The sequence below is a fragment of the Lissotriton helveticus genome (genome assembly GCF_964261635.1).
Source record: "Lissotriton helveticus chromosome 1_1 unlocalized genomic scaffold, aLisHel1.1 SUPER_1_unloc_18, whole genome shotgun sequence".
NCBI lineage: Eukaryota > Metazoa > Chordata > Amphibia > Caudata > Salamandridae > Lissotriton > Lissotriton helveticus.
In genome coordinates this window covers 975,257-984,561 of record NW_027611657.1, presented here as the reverse complement: position 1 = coordinate 984,561, position 9,305 = coordinate 975,257, and the positions used below count along the sequence as shown (strand labels likewise).

Here is a 9,305-nt window from a genome sequence, read left to right as displayed (position 1 = left end):
TTCCACAGATGTCCATGTTAAATCTAGCAGTGCACAACCCACTGAGCATTCCTGCAGGTGTGGTACTTGGTGGCAAAGGTTTATTGTCAGCGGTTTATGCCATAACGCCTAAAACATTGATATTTACAGCACATTAAAAAAAAATCACTGGGCCCGATTCACAGAACTAACTTAAGACAAAATCCTAAACTTACTACTTTTGGTATTCACAGAAGTTAGGATTTTGTCTTAAAACAGACTTAAGACAGACTTAAGACAGACTTAAGTTAGGATTCTGACTCTGTCCAGTCCATAAGTTTCTCCAGATCGTCCATTGTGCCCTAGTGCCTTAAATATCGGAGTCGAGCCACACTCCAGTTTATGAGGGCAGATATATCAAAGGAAGACCACAGCTCCCAGAGAAAAATGGAAAATGGCAAAACCATCACTACAGTTGGTTTATGGTTTGCACCCACTTCCTTCGCTGCTGTTAGTAGTAGGTCTGCATATACGAAGCAACTGCCTGGCAAATCTCCTTACGATCAGTTTTATAACATAAGAAAAGTGCTGCACTGCAGCATCTCAGATTACGTGTTAGAAAAAGTGAACATAAGTAGTACCTTCGGATTTTAAGCAGCATATCTCACAGCAGCATCAAATGCATAAATGACTCAGGGCCCCGTTATGTATGGAGACACGTGTCCGGCCCACCTCCAGGGGCTTTACCCATAATTTAGTAAAGGCCGCACCTGAAGAGTTCCTAATCTGAACATGAGATATAAAGCCCTTTTCTCAGCAGGCAACAGCAGGTCCAAGAACGGTCCCCAGCGACGTTCACATTTTACTTTCAGGTAATTAGTCGCAAGGGTGCCTTTCCTGGCATCTTGCTTGCTTCACATGAATGGCCAATATTTCTTGTTAACCAGTTCTACGGTTGCCTTATTTATCAGTTCCAGATTATTCTATTGCTCTACCCTACAAGTGTATGTTAGAATGTGCTTAACGTGCCTGAACCAGGGTAAACTATTGTAATCCTGCATAGTTGCAGTTCCTGTAGCTCCATTCTATGTGAGGCAAGAGCCGGAGTCGACCACACTCGCACCCATTATCATACGGGATGAGATCCTCTGGTGAACCCCAGCTCAGCTGTTAATACTGTCATTGGGTGCCAGGACTCAGGATTAGTACATGTCACATGAAGATGTTTCCCAGTTTATGAAAGGCCTGAACTTTCGTAAAATCCCACAGTTCGCACCATAAGAGTAGGCCACCCGTGCATTTGTCTTGAATGTGTCAGTGCTAGTGATAGACCTGGCTCCTTGGCGTGAGTCTCCCTTCCACTTTTTACTGATGTGCCTCAGATGTTTTGCTGGTGTTAGCTGCTCAGGGCACTGCACCACGGCCAATCCGTGCCGCAGTGCAAGTGCTCCCAATGTAAAGTGTACTTATGATTGATTTCCATGATTGGCTCATTTGATTTACTAAATGAGAAAATAAGGGCCCCCTGACAATTAGAGTCTTCTAGGACAGGGAAAAACAATATGTGGGTATCTTCCTAGACAATTTACAATGCGATAGACAATAAAAGAATGTGTAGTACAGATAGTAGAACATTTCAAACTAACAAAAACATGTACGGGAAAATATTTTTATTATAGTTATTGAGATAGATACTTTACAAAAAAATACATTTAACATGTTTTTGTTAGTTTGAAATTTTCTACTATCTGTGCTACATATTCTTTTAATGTCTATCGCATTGTAAATTGTCTAGGAAGATACCCACATGTCATTGGATTTACTGTCAGTCCCCAGTAAAGTACACCAGGAGTGCCAGGGTTTGTGAATGCCAATACTGCTAGTGGGCCTGCAGCGCTGGTTGCGCCACTCACAGAAGCAGCCTTTTAAAATATGTCTAAGGATTGCCATTGCAGAACCTGTAGACTGAACACCTGTGAATTTATATGTTTATTTTTAATACCTATAGACCCATGTCATGCCAATTATCAAGACTACAAATGCATCAGCGAACACACACAGGGGAAAAGCCATTCAAGTGCAGTGAATGTGTCAAGAGCTTTAGTAGGTTGTCAGTACTACAAAGACACCAGCGAACACACACAGGGGAAAAACCATTCAAGTGCAGTGAATGTGGGAAGTGCTTTAGTCAGTTATCAAACCTCCAAAGACACCAGCGAACACACACAGGGGAAAAACCATTCAAGTGCAGTGAAAGTGGGAAGTGCTTTAGTCAGTTATCACACCTTCAAACACATCAGCGAACACACACAGGGGAAAAACCATTCAAGTGCAGTGAATGTGGGAAGTGCTTTAGTCAGTTATCACACCTTCAAACACATCAGCGAACACACACAGGGGAAAAACCATTCAAGTGCAGTGAATGTGGGAAGTGCTTTAGTCAGTTATCAAACCTCCAAAGTCATCAGCAAACACACACGGGGGGAAAACCATTCAAGTGCAGTGAATGTGGGAAGTGCTTTAGTCAGTTATCAAACCTCCAAAGTCATCAGCGAATACACCCAGGGGAAAAGCCATTCAAGTGCAGTGAATGTGTCAAGAGCTTTAGTAGGTTATCAGAACTACAAAGACACCAGCGAACACACACAGGGGAAAAACCATTCAAGTGCAGCGAATGTGTGCAGAGCTTTAGTAGGTTATCAATCCTTCAAAGACATAATCGAACACACACAGGGGAAAAGCCATTCAAGTGCAGTGAATGTGTGCAGAGCTTTAGTAGGTTATCATACCTAAAATGTCATCAGCGAACACACGCAGGGGAAAAACCATTCAAGTGCAGTGAATGTGTGCAGAGCTTTAGTAGGTTATCAATCCTTCAAAGACATAATCGAACACACACAGGGGAAAAGCCATTCAAGTGCAGTGAATGTGTGCAGAGCTTTAGTAGGTTATCATACCTAAAATGTCATCAGCGAACACACACAGGGGAAAAACCATTCAAGTGCAGTGAATGTGCAAAGTGCTTTAGTCATTTATCAAGCCTTCAAACACATCAGCAAACACACACAGGGGAAAAACCATTCAAGTGCAGTGAATGTGCAAAGTGCTTTAGTCATTAATCAAGCCTTCAAACACATCAGCAAACACACACAGGGGAAAAACCATTCAACTGCAGTGAATGTGGGAAGAGTCCAACAAATTCATCAGCGAACACACACAGGGGAAAATGCTATCATTGTGGTGAATGTGACAGTAGTTTTAGTTACTCTACAGCATTAAGGTGTCATCAGCGAACACACACAGGAGAAAAACCATTCAAGTGCAGTGAATGTGCAAAGTGCTTTAGTCTGTTATCACACCTTCAAAGACATCAGCGAACACACACAGGGAAAAAACCATTCAAGTGCAGTGAATGTGCAAAGAGCTTTAGTCGGTTATCACACATTCAAAGTCATCAGCGAACACACACGGGGGAAAAACCATTCAAGTGCAATGACTGTGGGAAGAGCTTTAGTCAGTTATCAACCCTACGAAAACATCAACAAACACACACAGGGGGAAAGCCAGTCAAACGCAATGAATGTGGGAAGAGCTTTAGTCGACGATCAGAGCTACAAAGTCATCAGCGAACACACAGGGGGAAAACATAGAAGGGCACTGAAAGTGAGAATGGCTTCTGTGAATTTTCGATCCCACACAGCCCTCAGTGAATACACTCCTTTATTTAACTCACATGGAAATAATCCTAGCGATGCAGAGATTCCGGAAAGAATTTAAGAACATCAAAAATAATATTGACCCGTCTAAGGACATAGACAAAAGCAGAACAGTGCAGTTATTGTGAGAGAAATGAATTACGGAAAAAGATCAAATTCAAATTATGTATGACATTAAAATACCACTGATAGAAGACCTGAATAGCAGTAAAGAAGAAAAACAGATAACAGTATTTGCAGAATTATAAAAGTGTTTGTTTCCAGTGATTGTTCACTTTCGTACACATAGCAAAGTGACATGATGTACCAGGATACACAGTGGAAGACAAGCACAATGTGGATTAAAAGAAAAGAAACATTGTTGATTTTTACTTGGTGAAGAAGAGATACAAAGAAAAACATTCAATCGCACCTGGCCACACTACCTGTAAAAGCAACACTGAACAATACTGGGACTAACAGCAGTATTTTCAGCTAACTTGTCGGATTAGTTATAAAACCTATAAACTCAACACACCCAGAGTGGACATGTTGTCAGGGCTCTGGAGATGGAAGCTTCATTGGTAAAATGTATGTATTACTATTAACAAATGCCACTGCAGTATATGTAATGAACTAAAGCGAAGCACAGGTGTTCAAGAAATAACCTATTTTCAGATATAAAAGAGCATATACCTTGTTTTTAAGTAACGTTTGGTGCATCTTTTACACACTGTTATTGGTTGATGGTTCAGCTCTTGCCTCGCGCATTATTACTAAGTGCGACCCGCGGCTCCTCTCCGACTTGGCTCTCCCTATTCATTTTGTCACTTTCCAAAATCTATATTTTACCAGAATTGAGCCATTGTACGCAGCAGACTCTGTTTGAAGAATGTGGTGAAATAGCAAAATCTCACATCAAAAGCATATATGTGCCAGAACAGTCCGTTGCACTCCCAGCAACTCGTCTTCCACGCTTGATTGTCCTTTGTCCTCAAATGTTCTGAAGGATTTGTCGTATGAATGCCAGAAGTGGCAGTGACATTCATGAAGCTAACGCTAACAGGAGTGTGTGGGAGATAGAGAGGGGGAGAGATAAAGAGAGCGAGAGAGACAAAGAAAGGGGAAGAAAAAGAGAGAAATGGAAGGATGGGGAACGGCACATTATTTGTACTCACCTAAAAATAGAAGAAGCAGCCAAATACATGCCAAAGTGTGACATCACCAGAGAAATGGACTGAACACCTGTGAATTTATATGTTTATTTTTAATACCTATAGACCCATGTCATGCCAATAAACAGCGCACAAGTAAGGAAAATAGTGAAGGAGCCCATTATCATATGCAAATCACAGTGACGTCACATGTAGTGACATCACAAAAAAAAAAAAAAAAAAAAAAAAACACAAAACAAGAAACATAAAATAATGTAAAAATACGTTTTTGGTTTCAGTTTTTATACATCATGTAATTTTTTCCACTATTAGTTTGTAACTAAACTCGGAAATGACTGAAAGTGTAAATATTTTTAAACAGAAATGTGGAACTTGGAAATTACATTTTTAAACAGTTTTCAGAGTATAAATAAAATGTGCTTTTAATTTGCGTTTGTTTCCTGACGTTATTCTTTATCCAGCCCCTAAGCTCCAAAGTGTTTCACATTTACAATGTATTAAGCAATAGAAGGGCTAATTTTGTCAAGTTCTCTGTTCCTCTCTTGCGCCACTCACACAAACACTCAGAGGCCTGTGTCTGCAGAGCTGGGGCACAAAGTAACAATTATCAGTCGCAGGCTAAGGAGCTAGGTGGAACTGAGTCAAGTTTCTAGATAATAGTGGGGGGGGGCCCTTCAAACTGTGGCTACCCCCGACTTGTGCCGTGCTGATAAAGCAATAGTGAATTTGACTAATTTATGATGAATTGAAATGAGAGAAAGAGAAGAAGAGAGCGAGGTGCAGGATATATTAAAGAAAATGAAAAAATAGACACAAGACTTTACCCTTTTCTGTGTACAAGTTGTGCTGTGCGTTGTGAACAGGCTGTCACCCCCTTTGTATGTAAATGAACTTCTGTGACCAGACACCCCAGGCTCCCATCTCTTCTAGCGCGGATGATAATGTGAGCACTGTAAGGTAATCATAAACTAGGGCTATATTGAGAAATAATCGGTTTCCAGGTCTCACAGCTGTGGATATGTAGTTCTTTTATTAGTTTTTTTAATTTACTTTAGTTTGCAGCAATTCTCAAGGTTACTTTTTCTCAGTATATCGCTTTATATCGCTCTTTGCGCTTCATCAGTTAAACGTGAGGTTTGATGTAGGATTTGTTGTCAGTTTCCCTAGACCATGTCCCAATCCCTTTGTCCTCGATTTGTCACCATGTGTTTTGTCCACACACTGGTCTCGGATGGGCCTTCTCAAGGTAGAAAGCGCGGTAATAGGAATAATAAATCAGACATATTTGAAATTGTATGTAAACAAATGCGTGCCTTTCAGTTATCAGGCACCACCAGACACATCTACACATGTAATTGAGCACCAGACTAAAGTGACTCCTCCCTATATGTAAGAGGGGAGAAGGTGTGACGTCCTGTGTCATGATATTCTGGAATGTGGGGATGGTTGCTAGGCCGTGAGCTGGAATAGAGACATTTGTCCGTTGGTCTTAGCTTGATGATGGATGGGGTCTCTGCATCTGTGATACTTAAATAAACCTTTCTTGACCCCCACCGTATGATCTACTATGATTTCTGGAGGGACACACTTCCACAGATGACCATGTTAAATCTAGCTTCACCCAACCCACTGAGCATTCCTGCAGGTGTGGTACTTGATAGCAAAGGTTTATTGTCAGCGTTATTTACAGCAGATAATAAAACAATCACAATTCTTGTCGATTTAAAACGACTTAAGCACAGTTCATACAAATACTACACTTTGCGCATAATCCATGATCTGACGTAAAATGCTAGTGCAAATGGATGACGTATATCACTTTTAAAACCAATCAATTAGAGCGGTCATTAGATCTTACAAAGCGTACCAGCTAACAAGCACGTACATAGGTGCAGATACCGGCGTCTCCGTCTGCTTGTTGCCTACTCAGAGCAAGTCAACCCCTAGCAAGCCTGACAGCTGTCTTATAAACATCAGAAATGAAAGAAGAGCACAAGCCTGCTGCGCAGACGTTACCTAGTGTGTTAAAAAAACGAGGATTGTCCAAATAGTTAGTTTTGCTGACAGCCGGGCAGGAATTAAACCCTCAGATATGGGCCAATAGACGGCCAACACCTAAGCGAGCATTTTATAAAGTGCAGGTATAAGTAGAAATGTGCAACAATACCTCTCGATGCTCTGTCCAGTCCATAAGGTTCTCCAGTGCCTTTCATGTTGGAGTCGAGCTACGCCCCAGTTTATGAGGGCAAATATGTCAAAGGACGACCACAGCCCCCAGAGATAAACGGAAAATTATAAAACCACCACTACTGTTGGTTTATGGTTTGAACCCACTTCCTTCGCTGCTGTCTATGGCAGGTCTGCATATACGAAGCAACTGCCTGGCAAATCTCCATACGATCAGTTCTATAACATAAGAAAAGTGCTGCCCTGCAGCATATCAGGTTACATTTTAGAAAAAGTGGACGTAAGTAGTACCTACGGATTTTATGCGACATATCACACAGCAGCATAAAATGCATAAATGACTCGGGCCCCCTTATGTTCGGGGACACGTGTCAGATCCGCCTCCAGGGGCTTTACCCATGATTTAGTTAAGGTTCGTACCTGAAGAGTTCCTAATCTGAACATGAGATATAAAGCCATTTTCTCAGCAGGGAACAGCAAGTCCATGAACTGCTCCAGGCTCGGTTCACATTTTACTTTCTGGTAATTACTCAGAAGGATGCCTTTCCTTGCTTCTTGCGAGCTCCACATGAATGCACAATATTTCTTTTTAACCAGTTCTAGTGTTGCCTTATTCATCAGTTCCAGATGATTCTATTTCTCTACTCAACTAGTGTATGTTGGAATGTTCTCAGCGTGCTTGAACCGGAGTAAATTATTGTAATCCTGCATCGTTGCAGTTCCTGCGGAACCATACTATATGATGCAAAGGATATATTTGACCACACTCGCATCCATTATCATACGGGGTGAGATCCTCCAGTGAACCCCAGCTCAGCTCTTAATACTGTCAGTGGGATTCCAGGACCCAGGTTTAGTACATGTTACAAGAAGATGTTTCCCAGTTTAAGAAGAGCCTGAACTTTTGTAAAATCCCACAGTTCAGCACCATAAGGGCAGGCCACACGTGCATTTGTCTTGAATGCATCAGTGCTAGTTTTATTGGTCTCTTGCTGCTTGAGTTAGCAAAATGTAGAATAGTGGCGTCAAGTTTGTTTCCGCCTTCGCCACATGAGCTTTCCAATATAAATGTTCATCCATTCGTATGCAGAGGTAGTCATGTTTTAAGTCGCTTAGTTGGTTTACCATTAATCCTGAATGTCAACAATACCTTTGATTTAGGAATAATTATCATATATTTTCCTCTTTATTGATTATTAACTTCTGTACCTTACAGAATAGCTCGAAGCCTTCCAAAAGTTGATGCACTGATTTTTCAGTTCGCGCTAATATTACTGCATCATCTGCAACCCCCGGGATCGGAATATTCTCCTTCTCCAATATCGGAACATCAAGATGAAGATTCCCGAGAGAATCAGTTCCATTGATGTGAATGTTGAATAAAGCTGGGGCAAGTACGCAACCCTGCCCAACGCCAATGTTTATTTCAAACTTCTCTGTGCATTCTCCTTTAACACTAAATCTTACTCTGGAATGATTGCCACGGGCAGATCCTTACGGGTACTCAAATAGTTGCTTGGGAACCTCCTTCCTCCAGAAGACTCCGAAGGACGGAGCGGCGACAGAATCGAATGCTGTTTTTAGGTCTCTTAAGACCAAGTAGAGCAGGTAGTTTCCAGGGACACAAACTTCATACAGATCATGTGCAACCTCCGAGCCTGGTCGATTCTACTTTAGCCTTTTCAGGATCCAGCCTGAGAGTTAGAGGCAATATTGTCCTCCTCTGTCCTGGTCTCGAGTCGTGACTGTAAGGGTTTCCCAAAGATTTTCCAGATGTTGCCTAGTTGGGAAATTAGCCGATAGTTGGGGGGTCATCTCTCCCCCCTTTCTTTTTTTTTAAAAACCTTTATTTCATAAAAAAGAGTACAGTTACAGACCTACAACCACAGAGGCCGGTCAGTTACATGCAATAACAATAACAACTCTATACACAGCTCATCAGCCGACAGCCCGAGGGTCCGGCAGCGTAGAAGCACGATGTTATCCGGAGCCCATGGCAAGAGAGGATAAATAAAGGTTTCCATTTTTTACAATGTATAAACACCACAAAGAAAAACACGAAAAAGAGTCGAGGCAAAACCAAGCAATATAAGGACTGTTACGTACGGTAGGGGGAGACAAATGAGTAGCAGGCATCAAGAAATCACGGGAGAGGGGAGTGGGGACCGAGAGTGAGCAGTGCATCACATACAACAGGAAATCAAAGTACCAGAACGTACAGTCAAGGAGATCGTGGAATGTCAGGGGGCTCAGCAAGGGGAGGAGCACAGATCTCTCCTCGATATGAATT

General features: G+C 41.8%; 1 pseudogene; it reads left to right on the top strand.

Annotated features, from left to right (window-relative positions):
- Positions 1-1,970: 1,970 nt before the first annotated feature.
- Positions 1,971-3,608, top strand: LOC144805664 (uncharacterized; annotated as a pseudogene).
- The last annotated feature ends 5,697 nt before the right edge of the window (positions 3,609-9,305 follow it).